This window comes from Pogona vitticeps, chromosome 4 (assembly GCF_051106095.1).
Source record: "Pogona vitticeps strain Pit_001003342236 chromosome 4, PviZW2.1, whole genome shotgun sequence".
NCBI lineage: Eukaryota > Metazoa > Chordata > Lepidosauria > Squamata > Agamidae > Pogona > Pogona vitticeps.
The window spans coordinates 120,581,223-120,608,716 of NC_135786.1; the positions used below are offsets into that span (position 1 = coordinate 120,581,223).

General features: G+C 42.4%; 2 long non-coding RNA genes across 2 annotated transcripts in view; one reads left to right on the forward strand and one right to left on the reverse strand.

The window, feature by feature from the left end:
• Positions 1-61: 61 nt before the first annotated feature.
• LOC110077820 (uncharacterized) lies at positions 62-20,260 on the forward strand. The gene is made up of 3 exons (XR_002300357.3): positions 62-316; positions 19,870-19,996; positions 20,125-20,260. It is a non-coding gene; the product is annotated as an uncharacterized LOC110077820 (long non-coding RNA).
• LOC140706764 (uncharacterized) overlaps positions 15,431-27,494 on the reverse strand; it is a 125,382-nt gene continuing 113,318 nt past the window's right edge. Inside the window, exon 2 of the long non-coding RNA XR_012086612.2 lies at positions 15,431-20,834. This is a non-coding gene — a long non-coding RNA (uncharacterized LOC140706764). The remainder of the gene's footprint in view (positions 20,835-27,494) is intronic.

Genomic DNA, 27,494 nt, shown 5'->3' on the forward strand with positions numbered 1-27,494 from the left:
TCTCTTTCTAAAACGGCTTTTATTCCCTTCAAAGCTCTATCTGTGGCAATCAATCCAAAGCAAGGTTGCCAGAGAAAAGCCGGGGGTGGGAGGCCCTTTCTAGGGTACAAGCTTTCAAATCGCGCGTGTGTGTGTGTGTCGAGGGGGGCGGGAGAGGGACTTGGAAGGAATTGGTTTAAGGAAGCACAGCAAGCCCTCTCTTCTTGTGCCCTCGCCCGGAGTAAGGGAGAAGGAGAAAGAGAGGCGCCACATGCTGGAAAAGTTCAAAGGATGAAATGCAGAACATAGGACGAGCATACTTAAGGAGACCACGCAGGTAAAAACGAAAGAAAACGCCACTGGAAGGAAAGGCTGGGTAAACGGGGGGGGGGGGGGTCCCTGTTTATCCAGCCATTCCTTCCAGCGGATAAGCACATGGTAGGGCAAACAAGGACAAGGAGAGAAAAAACAGCTTGGGGGGGGGGAAGGGGGGAGATTTGGATCTGGAGAGCAGAAGAGAGAGAAAGATACAACTGCCAACAGACTGGGTGGTTAGTGTACATGTACACAGCCTGGGGGTGGGGATGGGTGAGCACAGGTATTACAGAGACATAGCTCTCTAAAAACAAATGTCCCTGTTCCCCTTGGAATCAAGAAGTCTGGCTTCAAAACTCATAACCTATACTCAAATCAGTAAGACTTCCAAGTAAACGTTCATGGGAATAAATATATGACGTTATGTAGTTACAGATGGAATGGCATCATGGCCAACAACAGGAGGTCAGAAGACCCCAGTTTACCCTTCAAAGAGGGGCTAATCCGGTTCCTGGCCATTAAACAAATCTGGATTCTCTGAGCTTTATTCTCCCACCTGTGGTTTGGGATCATAATATTGGCCTAACTAGGTCATAGGCACGATAGATGTGAAATGTTCGAAAACTCCAAAGTACTCTCCTTTGCTACATATTGTGATCCAGACAATAGTTCTAGTGTATGTCCTACCTCTGGCAAACTGGTCTTGGGGGAATACCGACTGCTTCACTGAGTGGTGCTAAAATATACTCCTGCAGTTCCTGTGTCTGTAAGGGTATTTTTACACATGGCTGTTAAATCAGTGTCCCTCCTCTGTAACATGTGTGTAAAATCTACATTGGCAGAAATGTACACTCAATACTGGCTTTCTGTTCTGCATTAACATTCATATGGACAGCCACAAATAGTGGGGAAAAGACAAAGAAGAGAAAACTGTGGAATGCCCTCTTCTTGGGGTCTCAGTTGGCAACAATATTGGCATCATTTAAGCCCCAGGTCAAGGTATACTGTTTAATAGAGCCTTTGGGGGTTGGAGATCATGGCCTGCACAATTTTTAGTGCTTTTAATGTTTTAATTTGCTTGATCTTAAATTATTTTAATTATCTTTTTATATATATAGCTCTGTAGCCCGTCTTGACATCCTGTGATGTAAAGTGGGCTGTAATTGTTTTAAATATATATATAAATAATAAATAAGTAATTTTCCATTAAGGTGCTCTGTGCTGTATGGAAAAGCTGTCTTGGCCAGGGTTTACATTTGGTTTTTAAATGGATCTGGTTTACTTTCTGCAAAGCATTGAAAACATCCAGAAGTCAAGCACTCCAGATGTATTCATATCAGTTGTGAAAATGCATACTATCTCTCCTCAGAAGATGCCGGCCACAGAGACTAGCGAAACGTTAGGAAGAACAACCTTCAGAACACGGCCAAAGAGCCCAAAAAACCCACAACAACCATTATACTATCTTTAATGCTAAAATCCTAAAATTGCACCAAGAGTGCAAATTTCATGTTGTAAGAGAGACTCTCCAGAATAATTTAACAATTGTAATAATACAAAATCTGAAATATTACTCCTAGGCTCTCACAGCCCTAACAGAAATAACAGGTGCTTTCTTCTTTTTTACATTGTGTATATTGGAAATGCTATCATATTAATAGTCATCTGCATCAATTCAGCTGACAGGGGCTTTCAGCAGATAGCTTCTGAAGATGAGCTGGGGTTTGGGACAGGTGTGGGGGGGGAGGAGAAAATCCATCAGGTAATCTGGCCCATGACATTGAGGCTTCTGAAGGTTAATGGCAGGATTTGCAGTTGGGTTCAGAGACTGAATGGAAGCTAACAAACATTGCAAATTGTTCTGTTTTATTTTATCCCACCTTTCCTAGTGAGAGCCTTGGGGGGAGTGTTAACAATTTGGACAAACACACAGTTAAAAGAATACATTATTAATATCTAAAAATCACACATCTGATACCACAGATTACATGCATCTAAAATTACAAATATCTAAAGCTACAGGTGAAAATATCTACTAAAATAATATGAAAGCAAAACAAAGCAGCAGGCAAACCCAGCTGAGCACTTGCTTATTCCTCAAAATTTCTACAAATAGACACTTTTAAACAGGTGTTCGAAAAACAAAACTGAGATACGGTGGGAATGAAAGGGAGTTCTATAACTGAGAGGCAAGCTGTGACCAGCCCTAACCTGCCAATAATCTTTAAACTGCCCTTTAATTTCCCTGATAAGCCCAACTTCTAAGAATCCAAGTGGTTTTTTTAAAAAAATATCAATTATATAATGAAAACCATCTTTTTCATCAACTTTAAATACTAGACCAGTTTTATTATTGATAACCTTTCCTGAGTCACGTATAAGTATTACAGTATAACCATTTTTTACAATCCTTTTAGTACCAAGTAAATTATTTGAGGCTTCAGGGACAAAGGCAACATTTGTTAATGTAAGATTCACCACCTCATTTTTAGAAGTAAGAACTTTTAAACATACTGTTCCAGTTACAGGCACATTTAAACTTTGCTGGTTTGCTTGCAATATTTTTGGTCTGTGCTCTGTATCAAGTTGACTGAAGCTTTCTCTAAATCGATAAATATGTATGAAACTGCCCACTACCAAGAAGCAAATGTCTCTTATCATCCACACCTTCATAATCAGATATTTGGAATACTTGGTTATTATTATGAGCAATTTTTCCATCATTGGATCTTTGCTTGTAACTCATACTTGATCTGCCTTGTGATGGTCTGAAATTTCCAAGACTGCTAAAATGTCCTTGAACACTAGGGGCCACACTTTCAATACAAGCACTCGCACCTCTGGGTATTTGAGCTCCTGTGCCTTTAAATCTGCAATATTTGGCAATTTGTCCAACCTTTGAACATGTGTAGCATTGCCTTTCTTTAGGATCAGGTCTCATTCTTAATATAGGCAATTGTTCAGGCATATTATCTATTGCCCTTTTAAGTCCAGAGTCTCTCTAATAGGCAATTGTATAATCCAAATCCACCTTTGCAGTACACTCAAGCATGGCTTTCTGATTTGCAAAAGTAAGTACACTAAGTGATATACAATTATGGAACTCAGAATCAGATATTTCTGCCCCTGCAGCTTGAAGCTCTGAGACAAATTTCAACATTTCATCCAAATGCTCATCAATGCTAGTTCCTTCTTTCATTCTCATGCTGTATAATCTTTCCTTCAAAATATTATATTCTTACTTGATTTAGTGAGGTATTTCCTTTTTAAAGCACCATATAGTCCTTTAGCTCAGGGGTCAGGGAACTTTTTTACCTTTTACCCCCCAAAAATGTATATATGCCGACATTACCCCCTTGATTCGAAAGGAAGGAAATCATACATTATTTGAATTAAAAATATTATCGAATCTACACAGGCTGTGTACCAAACTAGCAGGATGTACCAAATTTGATAAAGATGTGCACTATTTTTGCTGGAACACATTGCACTCCAGCCATGGTGTGGTATAGGGAGTAGTAAGGTGTCCAACGTGCCTAGCAAGTTGCATTAAATTATTGCTAGCTTGCAGAGGATTTAATCATCATCAGTGGCTCCCAGAGTGGTCCCAGCAATGATATGCTTGCTAGAGACAGCCAACGCAGAATTGGGGGGTGGGCTTTCCCTACCACTTTAATCAATTTATGTGTGGTGTGCAAAAAGGAACAAATCAGGCTAAAGGTCATGTCATACACCCTGGTGCCACAGCCCATTATCAAAGGACCAGTGTGCTTTTTTATCATCATCAATGGAACACAGTTTTTGTCCAGCGCTCTGTCTTGCCCGGTAACCCTTCACTCCTTTCAGCCTGTCACGCCTGATTCTGTGGCCAGAGTGCTTGACCGCTGTCAAGCCACCAGCTCCTCCGTTGGACCCTTGCCCAGCCTGGCTAATCAAAGCAGCCAGGCCGAAAACAACAGAATGGGCCACTGCAATAATAAATGGGTCTTTCCTTGAGGGCAGGTTTCCCTTTGCCCTCAAGGAGACACTCATTAGGCCCATAAGAAAGAAACCTAATTTGGCGGCGGACGAAATTGGCAATTATAGGCCCATCGACAATATTTCTTTCATGAGCAAAGTGGTCGAGAGGGTGGTGGCTGACCAGCTTCAGGCACATCTGGATGAAACAGATGCCCTGGATCCATTTCAGTCGGGCTTCAGGCCATGCCACGGTACAGAAACGGCATTGGTCGCCCTGTACGATGACTTGTAGAGGGAGGCCGACAGCCGTAAAATATCTTTGTTGGTCCTCCTTGACATCTCAGTGGCCTTCGATACCGTCGACCACGGTATCCTCCTGGGGAGGCTCTCTGAGTTGGGTATCGGTGGCTTGGCTCTGGCCTGGTTCTGTTCCTTCTTGGAGGACCGCCCCCAGAGAGTGCAGCTTGGGGAGAGTATTTCGGCCCCGTGGAGTCTCAATTGTGGGGTTCCACAGGGGTCGATCATTTCCCCAATGTTGTTTAACATCTATATGAGGCCGCTGGGTGGGGTCATCAGGGGGTGTGGATCATCGTGTCATCAATATGCTGATGACACCCAGCTCTACATTTCCTTTTCACCAACTGCAGGTGATGCCGTCCTGTCCCTCCAGCACTGCCTGGGGGCCGTACAGAAATGGATGCAGGAGAACGGGCTGAAGCTGAACCTGGACAAGACGGAAGTTCTGAGGGTGGGTGACCCTGTGGATGGTGGATGGGAAACTCCCTCATGTTTGGGGGGGTGGCCCTGGCCACAAAGAGTGGGGTCCGCAGCCTGGGGGTACACCTGGACCCGATGCTCATCATGGAAATGCAAGTGGCGTCAGTAGTCCGCACCGCCTTTTTCCACCTTTGGCGGATTGCCCAGCTGCAACCTTAGACACGGGGGCGCTCACTACCTTAGTACATGCGCTCGTAATTTCTAGATTAGACTACTGTAACACACTCTACCTGGGGCTTCCTTTGATGCTGATGCGGAAACTTCAACTGGTGCAGAATGCGGCGGCCAGACTCCTTACTGGAATTAGAAAATATCAACATATCTCTCCTACTCTGGCCATGCTGCACTGGCTGCCCATCCGTTTCCGCATTGACTTCAAAGTGTTAATGCTTACATATAAAGCCCTAAACGGTTTAGGACCTCGATACTTGGCGGAACGTTTACTCCCAGCTAGCTCAACCTGTGTCACCCGAGTGAGCTGAGGAGCCTGACGCCGAGGGAGGCCCGGAAGGAAAGAACTAGAAACCGGGCCTTCTCTGCACTGGCTCCTCGCCTCTGGAATAACCTACCTCCGGAGATTCGCGCTGCACCCTCGCTGGGTACTTTTAAGAACCAACTAAAAACGTGGATGTATAGGCAGGCCTTCCCTTCCAGTTAATTCCTGTCCTCTTTCCTTTTTTTCTCTTTATTTGATTTATTTTCTATTTTTCCCATTGCAAAATCATTTAATATTAATTGTTATAAATTTTTCTTGAACTTGTTATGTCTTATGTTGTAAGCCGCCTAGAGTGGACGAAATGACTAGATAGGCGGGGTATAAATAATAATAATAATAATAATAATAATAATAATAATAATAATAATAATAATAATAATAATAATAATAATAATAATAATAATAATAATAATAATAATAATAATAATAATAATAATAATAATAATAATAACAACAACAACAACAACTCAGCAGTGGCCAGAGGGTTGGAAAGGATCAGTCTACATCCCAATCCCAAAGAAGGGAAGTGCCAAAGAATGCTCCAACTACCATACAATTGCACTCATTTCACACACTAGCAAGGTTATGCTTAAAATCCTACAAGGCAGGCTTCAGCAGTATGTGGACCGAGAACTCCCAGAAATACAAGCTGGATTTCAAAGGGGCAGAGGAACTAGAGACGAAATTGCTAACATGAGCTGGATTATAGAGAAAGCCAGAGAGTTCCAGAAAAACATCTACTTCTACTTCATTCATTATGCAAAAGCATGGCAGAAAGTGAGGAGGACTTAAAGAACCTCTTAATGAGGGTGAAAGAGGAGAACGCAAAAAATGGTCTGACGCTCAACATAAAAAAAACCAAGATCATGGCCACTGGCCCCATCCCCTCCTGGCAAATAGAAGGGGAAAATATGGAGGCAGTGACAGATTTCACTTTATTGGGCTGCATGATCACTGTAGAGGGTGACAACAGCCACAAAATTCAAAGATGCCTGCTTCTTGGAAGCAAAGCAGTGATAAACCCAGACAGCACTTTAAAAAGCCACCCTTCCCCCACCTTAATTCAGTTTCTCTTTTGCTTGACTGCCTGTTCATTTTCAGTTTTGAATCTCTCTCTCTCTCTCTCTCTCTCACTCACTCAATTTCCTCCCTCCCTCCATTTTCTACAATTACATACATTTAAATAAGCCTGATGAAGTCCTCGGTCTCTCGCACCTTTCTTTCTTCCCTCCTTCCCTTGCTTGCTCCTTTCCCACTTTCTGCTTGCTCGCATTCATTTCCGGAGGAAGCAGTCATTCAGAAACCCCAGATTGATTGATTGGCTGGGGCTAATCCCCACCTGAAACCAATTAGGGAGGCTTATCTCTCCGATCTCTAACAGAATGGAGCATTTAGAAGTGCCCTGCTGCAACGAAGGAAGTAATAGAGAGAGGTGCTTACAATTTGAGGTTTGGCTGCAGAGGGTGAGGGTGGGAGGGAGGGAGGGGCACTCTGCTCATTACCCCCAGGATTTTCACTTTTACCCCATTTGGGGTAATTTACCCCTGTTCTCCAACCTATGCTTTAGCTATTTTATACTTGGTTACTAATGGAGTCTCATTGTATTCTATAGAAGAGTATAATATCATTAAAACCTTTGCTTCTTTAATTTTATATTCATTCTGTGCTGTCTGGCTTTCAGGTATATCTTAGTCTATAACATTTAAACAGTCCGGCACTTGAAGGGAAACTCTTAATCTTGCATCCCATATTTGAAAATTGTTCTGGTTCAGCTTTGGGACTGCAGATATGCCATTGCTGTTACTTACACCCAGCTGAAAACATTGAGTGGATGTATTAGCTTCTAGAGTAGTAGGAACTGTAAACATCTTGATACTAATAAATGTTGTCTTCTAATAAGGCAGAAGTTAAATTCTCTTCTCCTCTCCACAACTTCACTCTCAATTGACTGAGGATTATTTGACTGCATATAAAAATTGCTGTTACTTTAAAAATGTTTTGCAGTCTCTTATCAAAATTTACTCCCTTTAGTCAGAGGCAAAAAACAACGCATTCTCCAATTTGAGAAAGGAAAAGAATGTTTGCCAAAAGCACTCTGTTCAATTATCTGAACTTCAAAAGGAAAAGGAAAAAAGTTCAAAAAACACAGCAACAGGTTTCAGTGTCTCAAAAGCAGCTTATAAAAAAATGCAACCATCGGAACCATACTCTGCTACCAAATTTGTTGAAAAAAAGGAGGCTTCAAGACACTGAGATAAATAGTATATATATTTTATCTAGTTAACTTAGGGAAGGGTAAACAGGAGTTCCTAAGAAAACAAACAAAGTGCTAAAACTATATCACGTAACATTTCAAAAGCAGTAAACAGAGTAAGCAACTGCAGTTTAGGTAACACCAACAAACAGGCAAACACAGACAGCTTCTGCCTTGCTCTGTAACCTCACACCATCAAGGAAGGGTGTGAAAGAGGCTAAAGGAGAGGAGGCTTTAAAAGGCTAATTAGTTACAGGAAACAGATGAGGTCCTTTTGATGTTAACCCTTAGTGAGAAGGCATGTTACAGATTGACAGATATCAACAACAATGACCACTGCTTGTCTTGTGTTAATTTATAAGTTTCAGTTTTTGCAGCCTGATGATGTGGACAGGACCCATGGAGAGGTGGCTACGAAATGTCTGCTGGACCCTTACCCTTCCTGGCTTATAAAAGCTGACAGAGAGGGATTGGCTGAGTGGGTATGAGGAGTGGTGGGTCTCCTTGCAGCAGGTGGTGGGTCTCCTTGAGGAGTGGTCTCCTTGCAGCAGGGTAGGATTCCAGTATGCTTAAAGACCGATGTTGGGGGGGAACCCTCTTTGGACCCCACAATACTGGATAATTACTGGCCAGTCTCTAATACTCCATTCTTGGGCAGGGTGTTAGAACAGGTTGTGGTTTTTCCACTGAAGGGATTCCTGAATGAGACTGATTATCTAGATCCATTTCAATCTGGCTTCAGGCATGGTTATGGGACAGAGACAGCTGTGGTCACCTTAATGGACAAGCTACACTGGGAACTGGACAGGGGGAGTGTGTCCCTGTTGGTTCAACTGGACCTCTCAGTGGCTTTTGATACCATTGACCATGGTATCATTCTGGGCTGTCTCTCTGGAACGGGATTTGGAGGCATTGTTTTACAGTGGCTATGGTCTTTTCTGGATGGGAAAACCCAGTGGACGGTGCTGGGGAACTCCCGTGTGACATCCTAGCCATTGGCCTCTGGTGTCCAGGGTTCTGTTTTGTCTCCTGTTATTTATCATCTACATGAAAATGCTGAGACAGGTTGTCTAGAGTTTTGGGCTTCTGCGTCACCAATATCTGGATGACCCCCCAGCTCTATCTCCCCTTGCCATCTAAATCTGAGGAAGCTGTTTCAGCTCTAGAACAACAATGGACTGGATGAGGGTGAATAAACCAAAATTTAATTCAGACAAGACAGAGGTGCTCATGATCAGCCAAAAGGCAGATCATGGAATAGGGTTGCAGCCTGTGCTAGATAAGGTTACACTCACTTTGAAAACACATGTTCACAGCTTTGGGGTTGCTCCTGGATTAATCTATGAGCCTGGATGCCCAGGTTTCAGTGGTGGCCATGAGTGTATTTGCACAGTTAAAACTAGTGCACCAGTTGCACCCATTCCTTGAAAGGTCTGATCTGGCCATGGTGGCATAAGGGAGGGGATCATGCTCTGCTTCATTACAGTGGTGCCTCACACAACGATGTTAATTGGTTCCAAAAAAATCAACGTTGTGTGAAACATCGTTCTGTGAAACACCATTTCCCATAGGAATGCATTGAAAACCGGTTAATCCGTTCCAATTGGAACGGATTGCCATCGCTGAGTGAAAATCCCCATAGGAAACATCGCTGTGTGAAACAATGTTTCCTCCATTGGAATGTATTGAAGCCGACTCAATACATTTCAATGGCTTTGCGAAGTCCTTTTTCGCTCCTGTAAAAGTGTCTTACAATGTTTGGAAGCCATTTTAAATGGTTGCAATGGTTAGCCCACCTCCTGAAACCTAGACAAACTGAATTTGGTGTTGTTTTGACACTTTGTTAATTTATGGTAATTTTTTGTTTTCCCCCCTCATTGAAATGCATGGAGTTCAATGAGGGGGAAAAACAAAAAATTACCATAAATTAACCAAGTGTCAGAAAAACACCAAAATCAGTTTGCATAGGTTTCAGGAGGTGGGCTAACCATTGCAACCATTTAAAACGGCTTCCAAACATTGTAAGACACTTTTACAGGAACGAAAAAGAGACATCGTTGTGTGAAAATCCCCCATAGGAAACATCGCTGTGTGAGGCGGGAAATTTAACAGAAAAAGGCATCGTTGTGTGAATTCATCGTTGTGTGAGGCACCCGTTGTGCGAGGCACCACTGTATTTCACAGTACATATTGGCATTCATGGTTACCTCGATGAATTGTAGCTCCCCAGTGCCGGCAGCACTCATGTAGCCTCAAACCATGGTGCTCCCACCGCCATACTTAACTGTAGGTACAACACACTTGTCTTTGTACTCCTCACGTAGTTGCTGCCACACATGCTTGACACCATCTGAATCAAATAAGTTTATCTTGGTCTCACCAGACCACAGGACATGGGTCCAGAAATCCATGTCCTTAGTCTGCTTGTCTTCAGCACTCATGTAGGCTTTTTTCTACATCATCTTTAGAAGAGCCTTTCTTCTGAGATGACAGCCCTGGATACCAACATTAAACTCAAACCCTCTCCTCAAGAGTTTGGGGGTTCATCCAGAGGTACCCCCAAAATGCGGGCTAACTCAGCACCAGCTGAAAAGAAGTAACTTTCAGGGTCTGTGAATCTAACTTTCCCCATGACCGGGTCATAGCTCAGCCATGCTTCCTGTAGATCTATAGCTTGTTTTATAGTATCATTAATGTTGCTCAGAAGATCAGGAATGTCCTTGTAATAGCCCTGTCAGAAAAATACCTCATGCTGCAGACCTTACCAGAGGTTTCAGCTCTTTGTATGTCTATACGGATATCATAGAGCCCCAAATCGTGGGATACCACTTGGTACCTCTGTTATGCTGTATTCCCGTCAGGGGAGAAACCTACGACAAGCCACATTATGTATTGATGAGTAAGAATCACATCAACAGGATCACAATTGAAATAAAGACGGATCAGAACCAAGATGTGACCTAACCTGACTCTAAACCTAACCAATTTGAGGTGGGTGGTTTTTATAAAGACGGCCATCTAACCATAGCAGCTGGCACCAGAAACTGGGGCTTTAGAATGAGAGCACAACACACCAGGCCCAGCAAGAAATGGGATCTGATGGGTCCATTGCATAACGAGTTAGTTTTTCAGGAGAAAATGTTACTGAACGGTGTTTTCTCTTATCAGAAAGAGTAGTAGACTGGATGATCCCTCTGATCAGATCCAGAATATTAGAGCCGGGTAAGAACTCTCCCTGATACAGGAATGTATATAAATAAAATAAATAAATAAAATAAATAAATAAATAAATAAATGTACCTTTGTCATCCCACAAAGAGATGTCTTGATGTTGCCTTAATTTGCTTAGCAAAAGCTCTGCATTTTTCTTGTAACAGTTGGGGAGGCTGTCTAACACCTCTTGAATAACTGTGGGTAGGGACTCTTGAGGGGGAGGGGGAGAGGGGGAGTGGCAGGTTGTTGTGGGGGTGGAGGCATTATTTTTTCCATGTCTTCTTGTTTGGTCAATGCTAAAAACCTCTGTAGAACACCATCGTAAAGCTTGGCTTTTTCATACTCTGACAAGTCTAACCTTAAGAGTATTTCTCGCATCTCAGAGTTTTACCGTGGTGGTCCTGAAGTTTTCTGGCACTCCCCTCAGCTCTTGTAGCTGAGCACTGGGGACCAAATACATCTTTTCAGCATATTCCATTACTCATTAATTAAAAGACTGGTTATTAGAGGGATGGCAAAGCTCAATAGAGGACCCAGGAAGCCTCCAGACTGTTTCACCAGGTTCTTCTTCCATCACAGGGGAACCCTCTTGTTACTCAAGGTTTTAAGCAACGTACATTTTTTCTTTAAAACACGTACCTGTTGAGGTATTAGAGCAATGTTTCCTTTTAAAGAGTTCAGAGCAATTTCTGAAATGGTGGTAATCAGATCATCTGATGCAGCACATAAAATGGCTTTTCTCTGACGTCGTTGTTGTCGTAGTTTAGTCGTTTAGTTGTGTCCGACTCTTCATGACCCCATCGACCAGAGGATGCCAGGCCCTCCTGTCTTCCACTGCCTCCCGGAGTTGGGTCAAATTCATGTTGGTTGCTTCAATGACACTGTCCAACCATCTCATCCTCTGTCGTCCCCTTCTCCTCTTGCCTTCACACTTTCCCAACGTCAAGGTCTTTTCCAGGGAGTCCTCTCTTCTCATGAGATGGCCAAAGTATTGGAGCCTCAGCTTCAGGATCTGTCCTTCCAGTGAGCATTCAGGGTTGATTTCCTTCAGAATGGATAGGTTTGTTCTCCTTGCAGTCCAGGGGACTCTCAAGAGCCTCCTCCAGCACCACAATTCTTTGGCGGTCAGCTTTCTTTATGGTCCAGCTCTCACTTCTATACATCACTACAGGATAAACCAAAGCTTTGACTATTCAGACTTTTGTTGGCAAGGTGATGTCTCTACTTTTTAAGATGCTGTCAAGGTTTGTCATCGCTTTCCTCCCAAGAAGCAGGCATCTTTTAATTTCGTGGCTGCTGCCACCATCTGCAGTGATCATGGAGCCCAAGAAAGTAAAATCTGTCACTGCCTCCATATCTTCCCCTTCTATTTCCCAGGAGGTGATGGGACCAGTGGCCATGATCGTAGTTTTTTTTATGTTGAGTTTTAGACCGTTTTTTGCACTTTCCTCTTTCACCCTAATTCAAGTAGGGGCGCCTTAATAAGGAGTTTCAAAAGCAGGAGGTTTTGCCTTATATGTTCAGATATGTTGCCTTGCAGAGGAATCTACCCCAATAAAGAGAAAGGTTCAGAACAACCGTCTTTTGTGGTCTGGAGCAGCATTCTTCATTGTATAGACCACAAGCCAGTCAGGAGGGAAAAGCCCTGCTCTCAGTCTGCAAGATTCAGGAATATTGGTATTTAAATCTACCAATAGCTAACGGGGGGGGGGCTTGTAGCATCTGCAAAAGCTTCCATGAAGAATTGTCCATTTCGTGGATACATCTGATGGGCTAGTGTGGCAATCTGCTGTTTATCCCTGGGTTTTTTTAATAGGACCATATGCTTGGCATTTAGATTAATGCTGCAGGCACTTTTCCCCTTGCAGAAAATGTTCTGAGTAATTTAAAAAACACATACATTCCTGTGATGCACATATTGTGTAAATAACTTTTCCACTTCCTTATTATCAGAGGCACACTACATCAAATTGTCTAAAATCAAGAAGTTTATTTTAGTGATGGGTAACAGATCATTAGCAAATTTTTCGGGCAAGCCTTCTACAAAGTGGACAAAGGGATAGTCACAAAGGATCTGAGTATATAAAAGGCTGCCAACAGTTATAGCACCATACAATATTTTCAGGCATACCAGAAAATCAGTGCGAGCATTGTTGTAGCGGAACCCCCACATCACGTCTGTCCATCATTGGAAGCTCAAAGGGAAGAGCCAATGAGAAGACAGGAGGGGCGGAACCAAGAGAAGAGTTGAAGAGACAGTTAGTCAGTTAGGAGACAGTTGGGGATGTGGAATAGCAGTTAGGGTTTAGGAGAGAGAAGAGGAGAGTTAGGGAACTGAACTCAGAGGGTTAGGAGAGTGATTTGAGAAGGGTAATATATATGAACCAGCAGGAATGAAATTATAAGTACTCTAAGAAAGATATTGATTAAAAGTATGGTAGTTCAGAATAGCTATACTTGCAACCCAATACATAATCAAATCCCTGTTAATAACTGATACAATTCATATATGATTTACCTTTGTGATTTACTTGACAATAAAAGAAGTTAATTAAACCTCTGATTCCTAAGTTAAATAAACCTTAGCTTTGGCAGCACACGTGTATAACATACATAATCGGTATTAGGAGGATAATACCTGGTGGCAGCTGGAAGAGAAAAGGGCGTGAGCCTTTGTGAGGGCCAAATAAACAGGGGCAACAAGGTTGAGCGCCACAATTGTCCAACATGCTTTTTACAAAAAACATTTTCCCACAGCCGCTAGGCCTGGATAGAATGGCTGAAAAAGGATGGACCTACCTAGTATTCATTTCAGTAGTCATAAGGAAGGGTTTTAAATCCATCAGTAATCACTCTTTTGTCATAAACCACCTTTTGAGTTTTTCTTAAAAGTTTTGTGTGGATCAGCCACTGTTGTTTATCTCTAACAAGGCCTGGTTGTTGTACAACTATTTCATGGGGTGAACCATCTTGCTTGTCTGAAACGTGCATAAAAACCAGATATTTGAGACAATCAAAATTACTTTTTTCACAGTTAGCAACATTCATTGTGATCCCTTTGATCTTCAGACACGCAGTGTTATTTGTCAACTTATAACTGTATGATTTAGGGCCGGAAGAAATGGATTCAGTAATATGCAACCCTGGTAGGACTTCACTTGTGAGGTCTCCCAAGTAATCCCCTAGGGGCAGGTTTCATTCCCCCTCCCACTGCACAAAAATGACAGAGTCTGTATCATGATAGAGAACTCTATCCTGCAGTTTGTCGAGTAGACTGTAAAGCTCCAGGCATGCATAAGCTGTGGTAAAACAGGCTATGAATTCATGTTTTTCTACCCATGGTTGTTATTCTGTCTACAGCATGTTTCCAGGACACACACACTGCATCATCCTCAAGAAATTCAAACATTGACACCATGTAAGCCTCTGAAAATAGGAGAATGAAATATTCATCAGGGTCTCTTACCACTTGAGTGTTAGACAGGTTTGTTCTCTGACCATATTTTCCCCATAGAGAGTTTTAAAACAGTTTGGTAATCTGCCTCTTTGCAAGATTTACAGAAATCTTCCCTTGACGTAGTGTGAGGGGAAAGACCAAAGACAAGAGGTCTTTCTGGTGGAGCCATCTCTCCTTAAGATATCCGAAGGGACTAAAACAACCCCACCTCCTACCCCACCCTGAAAGAAAGACCAAGGGATAGACACCCGAGAGCTGGAGCAGAAGAACATGAGGGAAAAAGGGATATCGCGAGCAGTGGATACCCAAGACTTAGAGAAAGAGTTGAAAGGGTTAAGTGTGGCTGCTCCATCTAGGGTCGAAATGGTGGGAAAAGAGGAGAAAGGGCAGGTTCTGGAATAAGGGGGGTTAGGGAAAATAAATACAGCCTGGGACAATATTCCAGGTGGTTGGGAAACGGTCTGGATGCAGGATCCATGGACCTGGAAATGGGAACAGGTTCACGTGCCTAAGGCTGAAGCTGAGAACAGGAGGCATAAAGGTTTACCCTAGAGACCATCGTATTGGGGTGAGTCTGAGACAAGTAAATGGAGAAGGAAGCTTAGAGAGGAGAAGGAAGCTATTGCCACAGAAAACGAGGCACACCAGGCATGGCATCTCGAGGAGTTAAGGAAGATGGGGTGCTTCCTGGACCTTGGGGTGACTCATCAGGAGAAGGAATCCTGTTATGGGGGTGGATGGAACCCTCCCGCTTTTAAATGAAGAGACCCTCCTGCTTTTAAACCAGGATGTCCCCGGACTAGAGACAGTTGAAACGGAATGGGTGATTGCTGGGCCTTGGAATGTTACTACTGTTAATCCATTTGAAGAAAACTTATCGTTGCCCTGGTCTGAGCCGTTGCTTGAACAAGAGATACAGAGGAAAGATCATGTTAATGTTAATACCACGTTGGTTGAGTTAATAAACAACACAAATCCGTTTGATTCCAATAAGTCTGGTGATTTATTCAAGAAAGGGGAAGCCCATCTACATGAACCTTCACACGCAGATCCACACCCTCTTTGTTGGTTTAAAGTCTACAGTCTCCCCCTGTCACAAAACCTTATTCTCTGCAGCCAGCTTGGTGTGTAATTTTAAACACTCTTCATTTGGCAGTGCTTACACATTTCTATGTTATCTACTTTAGAAACACAATCCTTTCTTAGGCAGTCTGCAGAAAAATAAACAGTTATGACAGTCCTTGTACAAGCTGTGGCAAAACAGACAGTAGTTTTTAGCACCAAAAAGGGCTTTCACGTTGAGGACCCCATAATAATGATTATCATGGAGAAATAACGTGTATGGTTGTGGATACCTCAATCATGCCTTGTGATTTAAATAAACCCCAGCCTTTGTTCCCATAGAGGGCTATCTGAAGATTGACCTGTAAATGATTTTCAAAAAGAGGAATGTCAGCCAGAGAGACCCCTTTGTCTACAGGACAGTGGATGGATTGATACAGTTGCAGAACTGATTTTGTCAACTCCACATCTGTTGGGACCTTTTCAGTCATCGCAGCTGCCAGACTTCCCCAAAGCAGAGTTTACTGTTCACATTGGTTAATCTACTAGATATTTCCTTTTTATTTATAATTTCACTATGAGGGATAGAGCACAAGGCTCTTGAAGTGTCACTGCCCCCATGGGGAGGTTTCATAGTAGTTACAACCAATCGCAAAGTGCCCTCGAGGCACAGTTCCATGTTGTTCTGTAACAAGTTGCTCAGATTAGAGAGGAATTCCTCAGCATCCAGCTCCCCTTTAACTTTCTTCACTGAAAACAAAGGCACCCTCATTTCCTGCCCTCAAATCTCAGCTGCACAAAGTCCCCAGTTTCGAGGCTTTCATTAACACCATCAAGGACTTGCTGCATTGCGTCATGCAAGGCGGCTATAGCTTGTGTATACAGTGGGGTCTCGACTTACGAACTTAATCCATATTGGAAGGCGGTTCGTAGGTCGAAAAGTTCGTAGGTCGAATCTGCATTTCCCATAGGAATGCATTGAAAACCATTTAATCTGTATCTGCTCTTTTCCGTCCTTTAGAAACTAATGGGAAACTAATGAGAAGCTGCTATTCCACCTTCTACCACTAGAGGGGGATATTTTCTTCTTTTTTCTTAGGTCAAGAAATGTTCAGCAAAGGAGGGGGAGGCAGGGAACAGTTTTAAAAGCACTTCTGAAATCTTTTTTTTCAACGAAGCCAATTTTAAAGCATGTTTTAAAGGTATATTCGCGAAGGGAGATGTTTTAAAGCATGTTGTGCTGATTTTTTTCAGCACAAAGAGACACAGGCAGAGTTTTTGGGTGCTGAGCAAGCCTCCCGAAGCCTCTTCAGAGCCAGCCGATCAGCTGTCAGGCGGGGAGAGGAGGGACCAGGAGCAGAGAAAAGCACAAAATGGCTGCCAGGCTCCCTGCTGGGTGCCGGCTTTTAGCTGTTTCCTGCTCTTTTTCCGGTAGTTAGGGGCTACCATGGCCTGGTAAGTGACTTCCTTTTATTTATTTTTAAGTTTCTGACGCTTTTTCCCCTCCAGAAGCCTCTAAGGGGAGGGAGGGGCACTTTTTTCCTGTTCGTAACTCAAGGGAAGTTCGTATGTCGAGTTGTTATTTCTCTATTGGGCAGGTTCGCAAGTCGAAAAGTTCGTATGTAGAACCGTTCGTAAGTCGAGACCCCACTATATGAATGTATATGCTCTAAATTAACAAATCGGAACTCCTGTGCAATGTGACGTGTTCTGTACCGTTCCTGCGACCATTCCCATCTATTTATCACTTCTGCATACACTTGTGGGGTTTCTGTATCAAGGACTGAGTTATTTTCAGGAGCCAGAGCTTCTGAGCCTTGTGAGTGTTCTTGAGACCCCTGGTCATCAAGACCTGCAGGATCCTGAGAACTCTGGGCCTGCTGTGTAGAATTAGAAGGCAGAGGCTCAGGGACCCTTTTCCTACGTGAAAGCATTTTTAGACTTATGTAACAATTTAACAGCTCTTTTGTGCCAGTAAAGCTTCCCTGTGATAGGCTTTTCCCCCTTTTTTCCAGACTGCTGGCTGGGTCTCCCCCTTTTCATTTTACCTCTTTTGGGTGGAGGTTTTACATCAGGGTAGCCCAGACTTGTTTGGATTCGAGATGACTTTGCACAAGAAAAATGATCAATTTTAAAAATCATTTCACAGATTGTTTCCCTATCAGGCAAGTCTCCCACTATCCGCTCCAGTCTCTTTTCCCATTCTTTAGCAATAGTGATCATGTTAACAATCATTTCAGTTTTTTAAAACTATTCAACAGTTGTTGGGCTATTTACAGAAGCCCCCCCATAGGGACTACAGCGCCTGAGCAGATGGCATTTTCAGACACCCCTTGCTTTTTCCTACCCTTCACCACCTGAGGGTTGGCTGGATTCTTGTTGCCTGGCCCTTCACCAGCCTTGGCACCCTTCAATTCCTGAGGGTTCAGTGGATTGTTGCTTCCTGACCCTTCGCCAGCCTTGAATCTTTTGGGGGCACTTCCCATAGGCTGAGCCAAAAAAGAAAAGAGAATACTTGTGAAAGGTCCATCTCAGTGCTACTCTCTCTCTCTCTCTCTATCACACACACACACACACACATTAAAAGGATTCAAGAAAACCTGTAAATTAATTTTATATAAAAGTCTCAATCCCCCTGTTAAAATAGCAACCCTGCAAAAACTCTGTCATGAAAATGCACAGAACGCACCATTGTCGTGGCTCTTTCTTTTAAAGGTGAAGACATGGGGCTGAATCCTGGTTGTCATTGGTTTCTCGGGCCTGGGTTTATAGCGCCTAAGAGAAGGCATCTTCATGGTCTCAATAAAATCATCTTGGAAATATTTTTCTAAAAAACAATATATCTCTATCAGTTGCGCTATTTTAAAAAGTTGAACCACAGGCATTATGTGTTATATCTTAGGGCATTGTCACTCACCCTGTTACCTCTGAAATTTAGAGTTCAGAATCTCCGGCGAAGACAGGCAGGCTAAGACGCATCAACAGATGGTACCAAAGCCAATCTTTATTGAAAAGTACAGTTGGACCCTTCCTCTTAAAAGCATAGGACTGGGTCCCAGGCAACAAGAGAATAGATATTTTATAATATTTCTACACAAAGAGCCATAAAGCAACACATTCCTTATTGGTTCCCTGAACCCCAAGTTTGGATCCTTCTTCTAATTGTACCAAAGATGCCAACCATTGGCTATACGTTAACTTCAACCATTGGTTATACGTGGATATTCGTATGTGCCCCCATGTTCCCTTGACCTAAGGTCAGAATGTACCCAGGGTGTGCATGGATGTTGCCTGAATGTCTGAAGAGATATTTTCTCTGTTCCTCTTATCTCATTAAGGTGTTGTTGTTACTCTTTCCTGGGCCCCGGTATATGGCCTTCAATAGTTATAATTTTCCTTAGTGGTGTCAAAATATCTATAGCGGTTTCCTCCCTATACATACCAAAGGGGACTAGAGAGGGCTATAGTGGGCCATTTGTCTCCAAAATTGCCCAGCTTTTGAAGGGCAGAGGTTTGTATTGTTGTTACAAGTGGGGCTTGTACGTTATCTCACTGGGGTGTTGATTTCTCTTATTGCTAGTCTGGCGAGGATCAAGGTGACTGTGGTATGCAGGAATGTACGAGTACCTTCTAAGACTGCAAGAGCCTTACAGCAGGAAGTGCAATCTTATAGCATGAAAAGTTACATGGGCTTGTTAAAGAGCTTATTAGAAAAATCATACATTTCTTCGATAAATGTTGGGAACACACTGATTCAGGTACAAAGATTACAAGGTATTTTGATTACAGATTACATAGCCAATACAGTGCTTAGGAAAATCTATATTCGTAGAAAATAATGAATGAGAAAAAAGCATAATATCACTTGTTAGAATAAGGTTTCATCTTGTCCCCCTAACAACCCAAAGAATCAGGAGACAGAGAACTAGGAGACAGAAATCTGCTTTCATGGCACTGACCTCCTGCAGGGGCAAAGGACATGTTAGGCTAGCTGACAATTGTAAAGAAAAGCACATATTAGTCCATGCCGCACATTGACACCTGGTTTTTAGACCTATACTGCTAAATGGATAACCTCAAGCAACAGACCCATTCTATTGTCTGCACCTTTCTTCAGCTCGGCTGTGGACAGCCTGAACCTACATGGTCTAAACCAGAAATGAGACCTCTTTTAAAAAATATAGACTCTTTGATTCAAACTCACTTTGAACTTCAAATCAATGTTCATTTAAGTCAACTCAAGATTTCTAGCCTGGCTGAAGCTCGTTCAACATTCCTATTAATAATGCAATCTGCATTTGAAGATGGCAAAATTAACTAGGGACGGATGATTATGATTCTTGTTTTTGGCTGTAGCCTGGCGAAGATGCTTCAGAAAGACTACAGACCTTTAACAAGCGAGGATCTAGATGCTCCTACAAACTGTATCACAATCTTCATCAACAGTCAACATGCAGAGTGACTACTTCAAAACGGCGGTTGGGTATGTAGCACTACAAATTTTTATGCCCTTATCTAAAGTAAAAACAACATTACTGTTGTCTAAACAGGCCCTTTTTACAGCTATGATCCTCTTCTGCAAAGAAACACCACTTTCTCTCTCTGTTACAGGAAAAGGGGTTAAACAAGTTTCTCCAGCAAGATTTGACACTACAATCAAAATTTTACAAGTGGCTAATGGGTCTTGTATTTCCTAAAAGCTTTTTCTGTGTCTAGGAGTAAAATAAAATACATATTTGAAGGCTCAGCACTGTCCTCTGTGATAATTCTACCCTTAATTTAAAAGAACAATACAGTGGTGCCTCACTTGATGAGGACAATCCGTTCCAGCAAAATCGCTGTAGAACAAGATCGTCGTCAAGCGAAAGTAAAAAACCCATTGAAATGCACTGAAAACCGGTTCAATGCGTTCCAATGGGCGAAATACCTCAGCGTCCAGCAAAGATCCTCCATAGGGCAGCCATTTCCCGGTGCCTGTAAAGCGAAAAAGCCTTCCTAAATACAGTGGGGAGCTATTTTGAAACAGAGGGCGGCCATTTTGAAACCCGACAATCAGCTGTTTTGATTGTCGTAAAGTGAAAAATTGTTTCCCGAAGCAGGGAACCGACCATCGTCAAGCAATTTTTTCCTATTAAAACATTGTTTTGCGGTCGCTATAGCGATCGCAAAATACTCATCATTAAGTGATTACCTTGTCTAATGAGGTAATCGTCAAGCGGGCCACCACTGTATCCATATTTAACAGGTTTTAAAACAGTCACTCTCTCACCTTTCTGCTGAGCATCTGGATCACAATGAATCTGGGCTTTAGTGTTGAAATTCTGGAAAAGAAGGTCATAGAATTAATGGTTATTAAAAACTATACTATTCTGAAACAGGATGTCAGATTTGTAATATTCTTACCTGAGCCATGTCTTCTCAGTCAAAGTTCTCAGCAGTTCTCAACAGTTCTCAGCAGCAGCTCTGGACTCCAGGAATGGATGAGTAGGACCCTCTATACAGAACCTTTTATACCTTTCTCCAGGTAATCAAAATAAGGCCAACATTGCTTTTCCAGCCCCTCCTCTCCCCTCCAAATAAACAAGAATGACACAAACTGCCTCTGGGACTACGGCTCCGGATTTTGCCTTGGGTTAACTCCTGAAGCCTTTTCCATCAGTGGATATAGCCACAAGGCAGTGGAGGTTTGAAATCGGAGTTTTCCTTCTCCTAGATTGGCTGCCTTCCCAGGCTGACAAGCCCCACCTACCCAGCCTGCTCCCTCATAGCTTTTTTCTTTAATTTTTTTCACTCTTTTGTATCACCATATTTAGCAACTTATCTGGATAATTATTGTACACCTATACACTTAGATAAGATGCTACACAATTCTAGCCTCAACTAATCTAGGAGTCTTGGGGCCAGTAATTCTGTCTCTCCCTCTCTCAGTCTGCCCTGCAAGAGGGTTGTGACAATAAAAAGGAACAAGAGAGCCAGCCATATCACTGTTTGCAAACTCCAGTGACCATCTGTGACAAGATTGACTTTTGGAGAAATATGAAGTGTGGAAAAATAGGGTCTCACCTGGCTTTGAAAAGATCAGCTTGGTTCTATCATAGCTCCTAGAGCCTGTCCATGTAATGCCACACATTCCTCCAGGCCAGGAGGCTCGAATAATGTCATATATGAAGAAAATTTAAAAGCGTTTCTAAAAGGAAAATGTTGTTAGGTATGCCCTCTGCAAGCCAGTGACTGCAAGAGTCTTAGTATGTCAGGTTCCTTACTGATCTTTCTGAAATATGTAGGTCTTTCTTATAAATATAGTAAAAGGGTTGTTTTTACTCATATTATTCATAATTAATAAACAAGAGCTGCCAAGGCAGTTCTGACAAAGTGATCCTCCTCAGGTTTTCTGTCTATGAAGTATAATGTACTCAGAAATGACAATCCAGGCCTTTCCTATGTAGTAGCTCTGGCACTGTATAGCTTACCCCACTCTGTGCGGATGGCAGGACATGTAATCCTGTCACTCTAGGCTCATTTTTATAATTTTAGTTTGGTTTAGAATATTGATGTTTATGTATGTATGTATGCCTATTTGTGTGTGTGTGTGTGTGTGTGTGTGTGTGTGTGTGTGTGTGTGTGTGTGCGCGCTACAGTTCCTAATCTTATTTAAAAATTTGAAATGAAGTCCATTAGACATAAGGAGCTCCCCCCCCCCCCGTTGTTAATTCTCTTACTAAAAGAATAATAGAATCACTAAAATGTCTGGTTCCTAGTTCTCTGTACCAAAACCCTGCCTGTCTCACTGTCATAGTATAATTAAGGTTAAAATGTGAATTATGAATGGGATATGTAGTTGTGGAAAGTTGTAGAAAGAATCCATATTGGTTCTGTGTTAGCATGATTTTGTGCCATGAGAATGTTTTCTCCACTAGGTGAATGCAAAGTTCCATGTAAGCAGCCTTGTCCTGAGATGATAAAGACTCAAGACACAACACCCTTGTTTGGATCAAGACCCAAGACAGGGAGATGGGAAAACAACACCTGTACTTCTCATGGGAAAAGGAGGCATGATGAGAAGAGACTGTCCTTTATGCCTATTGGTTAATATCTTGGAAGAACAAAGAAGAAGGGCAGTGTCAATAAGGAAGAAAATGGAGGATGTGGACAGAATGAGAGAACTTGAGTTCTTTAGAACTTAAACTTAGAATTAGGAACTAGAATGGAGGATTGAGTTCCAGATGCCAGTTTTTAGTGTTTTTGCTAAGATGTAGTTTAGAGAGAGAATAGAGGGGGGGGGGCTATGCCTTGCCTGCCTACCAAGCAGCTTTTTAGATTTTTATTTCATTTTTGCTAGACGGAATTTGTTAAGATTCTCACTGCAGTATCTTATGGAAATCTAACTTATGCTTTGCTTATGCAACAAACTGAATATCTCTAAATACTTTATTTTTCTAATAAAACAATTATTCTTAAAATCCTAAGTTTGGTCTCTTGAACAGCAAATCTGCTGAGCTTGCTTCCAGAATAATAGTTAGGCCACAGAATGCTACAGATTCCTTTTTGCCTGAGCTTTGTTCGTCCTAACAGACTCCAACACTCATGATTTTATCTTTGTTTTTCTTTCTTAATTACTTACAAGAACAGACTTGTGGAAAAGGGTTTGTGTATGTCCTGACTGGGTCACCCGGACTCTGCTCACCTAATTAGGAGTGCACATACGCCTGGACCCTCTCTTTGGGCAGCAAGAATCCCTTAGGGGATCTTGTCGCTGGCAATCACTGCAATGGCAACACGGGTTTTATAATTACAAAACAACAAAAACAGAGAAATGTATTGTTCCTACAACTTGAAATGACTGCTGTCTTCTCCTACAGTCTAAAGTTACAGTGTTTTTATTCAAACTTTATACCCTGGTTCTCCATGGAAACAAAATAATGTCAAAATGCCAAAAAGTTTTTTTCCAATCTTACAGACTTGACACACAGAAAAAGTTTTTATAATCCAGACCTTGAATCGTTAATAAGACATCCTGTAAACTTTATGATCTCCTGGCTTCAATAGTCTATTTAAAAAAGGATAGGCCATTTCAGAGGATGCTAAGCCTTTAATAAGATTGCTTATGTACATCAAGGCTCTGTTTGTGAGACGTCATCGTCGTTTAGTCGTGTCCGACTCTTCGTGACCCCATGGACCAGAGCACGCCAGGCCCTCCTATCTTCCACTGCCTCCCGGAGATAGGTCAGATTCATGTTGGTTGCTTCGGTGACACTGTCCAACCATCTCATCCTCTGTCGTCCCCTTCTCCTCTTGCCTTCACACTTTCCCAACATTAAGGTCTTTTCCAGGGAGTCCTCTCTTCTCATGAGATGGCCAAAGTATTGGAGCCTCAGCTTCAGGATCTGTCCTTCCAGTGAGCACTCAGGGTTGATTTCCTTCAAAATTGATAGGTCTGTTCTCCTTGGAGTCCAGGGGACTCTCAAGAGTCTCCTCCAGCACCATAATTCAAAAGCATCAATTCTTCGGTGGTCAGCCTTCTTTATGGTCCAGCTCTCACTTCCATACATCACGACAGGAAAAACCATAGCTTTGACTATTCAGACTTTTGTTGTCAAGGTGATATCTCTGCTTTTTAAGATGCTGTCAAGGTTTGTCATCGCTTTCCTCCCAAGAAGCAGGCATCTTTTAATTTCGTGGCTGCTGTCTCCATCTGCAGTGATTATGGAGCCCAAGAAAGTAAAATCTGTCACTGCCTCCATATCTTCCCCTTCTATTTGCGAGGACGTGATGGGGCCAGTGGCCATGATCTTAGTTTTTTTGATGTTGAGTTTCAGGCCGATTTTTTGCACTCTCCTCTTTCACCCTCATTACAAGGTTCTTTAATTCCTCCTCACTTTCTGCCATCAGAGTGGTATCATCTGCATATCGGAGATTGTTGATATTTCTTCCAGCAGTCTTAATTCCGGCTTGGGATTCCTCCAATCCAGCCTTCCGCATGATGTATTCTGAATATAAATTAAATAAGCCGGGGGACAATATACAGCCTTGTCATACTCCTTTCCCAATTTTGAACCAATCAGTTGTTCCATATCCGGTTCTAACTGTTGCTTCCTGTCCCACATATAGGTTTCTCAGGAGATGGATAAGGTGGTCAGACATGCCCATTTCTTTAAGGACTTGCCATAGTTTGCTGTGGTCCACACAGTCAAAGGCTTATGCATAATCAATGAAGCAGAAGTAGATGTTTTTCTGGAACTCTCTGGCTTTCTCCATAATCCAGCACATGTTAGCAATTTGGTCTCAAGTTCCTCTGCCCCTTCGGAATCCCGCTTGTACTTCTGGGAGTTCTCGGTCCACATATTGCTGAAGCCTACCTTGGAGGATTTTGAGCATAACCTTGCTAGCGTGTGAAATGAGTGCAATTGTGTGGTAGTTGGAGCATTCTTTGGCACTTCCCTTCTTTGGGATTGGGATGTAAAATGATCTTTTCCAGTCCTCTGGCCACTGTTGAGTTTTCCAAACTTGCTGGCATATTGAATGTAGCACCTTAACAGCATCATCTTTTAAGATTTTAAATAGTTCAGCTGGAATGCCATCACCTCCACTGGCCTTGTTGTTAGCCAGGCTTTCTAAGGCCCACTTGACTTCACTCTCCAGGATGTCTGGCTCTAGGTCAGCAACTACATTGTCTGGGTTGTCCGGGATATCCAAATCTTTCTGATATAATTCCTCTGTGTATTCTTGCCACCTCTTCTTGATGTCTTCTGCTTCTGTGAGGTCCCTTCCATTTTTGTCCTTTATCATGTCCATCCTTGCACAAAAGGTTCCTCTGATATCTCCAATTTTCCTGAACAGATCTCTGGTTTTTCCTTTTTTGTTATTTTCCTCTATTTCTTTGCATTGTTCATTTAAGAAGGCTCTCTTGTCTCTCCTTGCTATTCTTTGGAAGTCTGCATTCAATTTTCTGTAACTTTCCCTATCTCCCCTGCATTTTGTTTCCCTTCTCCTCTCTGCTATTTGTTAGGCTTCCTTGGACAGCCACTTTGCTTTCTTGCATTTCCTTTGCTTTGGGATGGTTTTTGTTGCTTCCTCCTGTACAATGTTACAAGCCTCTATCCAAAGTTCTTCAGGCACTCTGTCCACCAAATCTAATTCCTTAAATCTGTTCTTTATTTCCACTGTGTATTCATAAGTAATTTGGTTTTGATTATAGCTGACGAGCCCAGTGGTTTTTCCTACTGTCTTCAGTTTAAGCTTGAATTTTGCTATGAGAAGGTCTTGTTTTTGCTGACTGTACAGAGCTTCTCCATCTTTGGCTGCAGAGAATATAATCAATCTGATTTCGATATTACCCATCTGGTGATTTCCATGTGTAGAGTCGCCTCTTGTGTTGTTGGAAAAGAGTGTTTGTGATGACCAGCTTGTTCTCTTGGCAAAACTCTATTAGCCTTTGCCCTGCTTCGTTTTGAACTCCAAGGCCAAACTTCCCTTTTGTTCCTTTTATCTCTTGACTCCCTACTTTGGCATTCCAGTCCCCTAGAATGAGAAGAACATCTTTCTTTGGTGCCAGTTCTAGAAGGTGTTGTAAATATTCATAAAATTGTTCAATTTCAGTCTCCTCCGCAATGGAGGTTGGTGCATAAACTTGGATTATTGTGATGTTGAAAGGTCTGCCTTGGATTCGTATTGACATCATTCTATCATTTTTGAGATTGTATCCCATTACAGCTTTTGTTGACTATGAGGGCTACTCCATTCTTTCTACGGGATTCTTGCCCACAATAGTAGACATGATAATCATCTGAGTTGAATTCACCCATTCCTGTCCATTTTAGTTCACTGACGCCCAGGATGTCAATGTTTATTCTTGTCATCTCCTGTTTTACTACCTCCAGCTTCCCAAGGTTCATAGATCTTACATTCCAGGTTCCTATGCAATATTTTTCTTTGCAGCATCGGACTTTCCTTTCACTTCCAGGCACGTCCACAGCTGAGTGGCCTTTCGGCTTTGGCCCAACCACTTCATTAGCTCTGGAGCTACTTGTACTTATCCTCTGCTCTTCCTCAGTAGCATGTTGGATGCCTTCCGACCTGAGGGGCCCATCTTCCAGCATCATATCTTTTAGCCTTTTGTTTCTGTTCATGGGGTTTTCTTGGCAAAGATACTGGAGTGGAATTGTCGGTTCCTACTCCAGGTGGATTGCATTTAGTCGGAACTCTCCACTTTGTCCTGTCCGTCTTGGGTATCCCTGCACGGCATAGCCCATAGCTTCTCTGAGTTGCTCAAGCCCCTTCGCCACAGCAAGGCAGCAATCCATGAAGGGGGTTTGTGAGACAAAGGACCTTATTTCTGTAAGTGACCAAGGTAATAATGTAAAGGTTTATTTAAACCAGATTTTCCCACATAACATATGCAACATCCTTGAAAAATCATGTTCATCGCAGTACAAACATGGGTGACCCTCCTGACCACAAAGTTCCTGCTTGCATCCCGGGCACACGTGAACCAGATGATCAGACAGATTGTTCTTCTTGATGAGTGTTAGTCCCTTATACTACTCATATCTCTCTTTATGAGCCTTTCTAAGTATTAAGATAATCAGGACAGGACTTTTTCCCTCTCAGTCCCACCACCCTCACATTAGTGTTTGGTGGAGACATGGGAGAGGGCATGATCTATTACTGCACCCAGACTCTGGAACCTCCTCCCACAAGAGCTCAGGCTGGCCTCATCTTTGGTGTCCTTCTGCAACCTTTCTCTTCAGACAGGCTTTCCTTGATGTGACTGATTGACAAAGAGTTGTCTTTTTTTAAGGGAGTATTTTATTCTGCATTTTACTTGCATTTTTAGCATTATTCCTATTGTGGATTTTACAATATTCCTTTTTCAATATTGTAATAATTAATTATTTGGGTTTTAGCCTTTTTTAATACTGTAAGCCACCTTGGATCCTTTGGAAGAAAGGTGGCTTATAAATATTTAAAATAAATAAATAAAA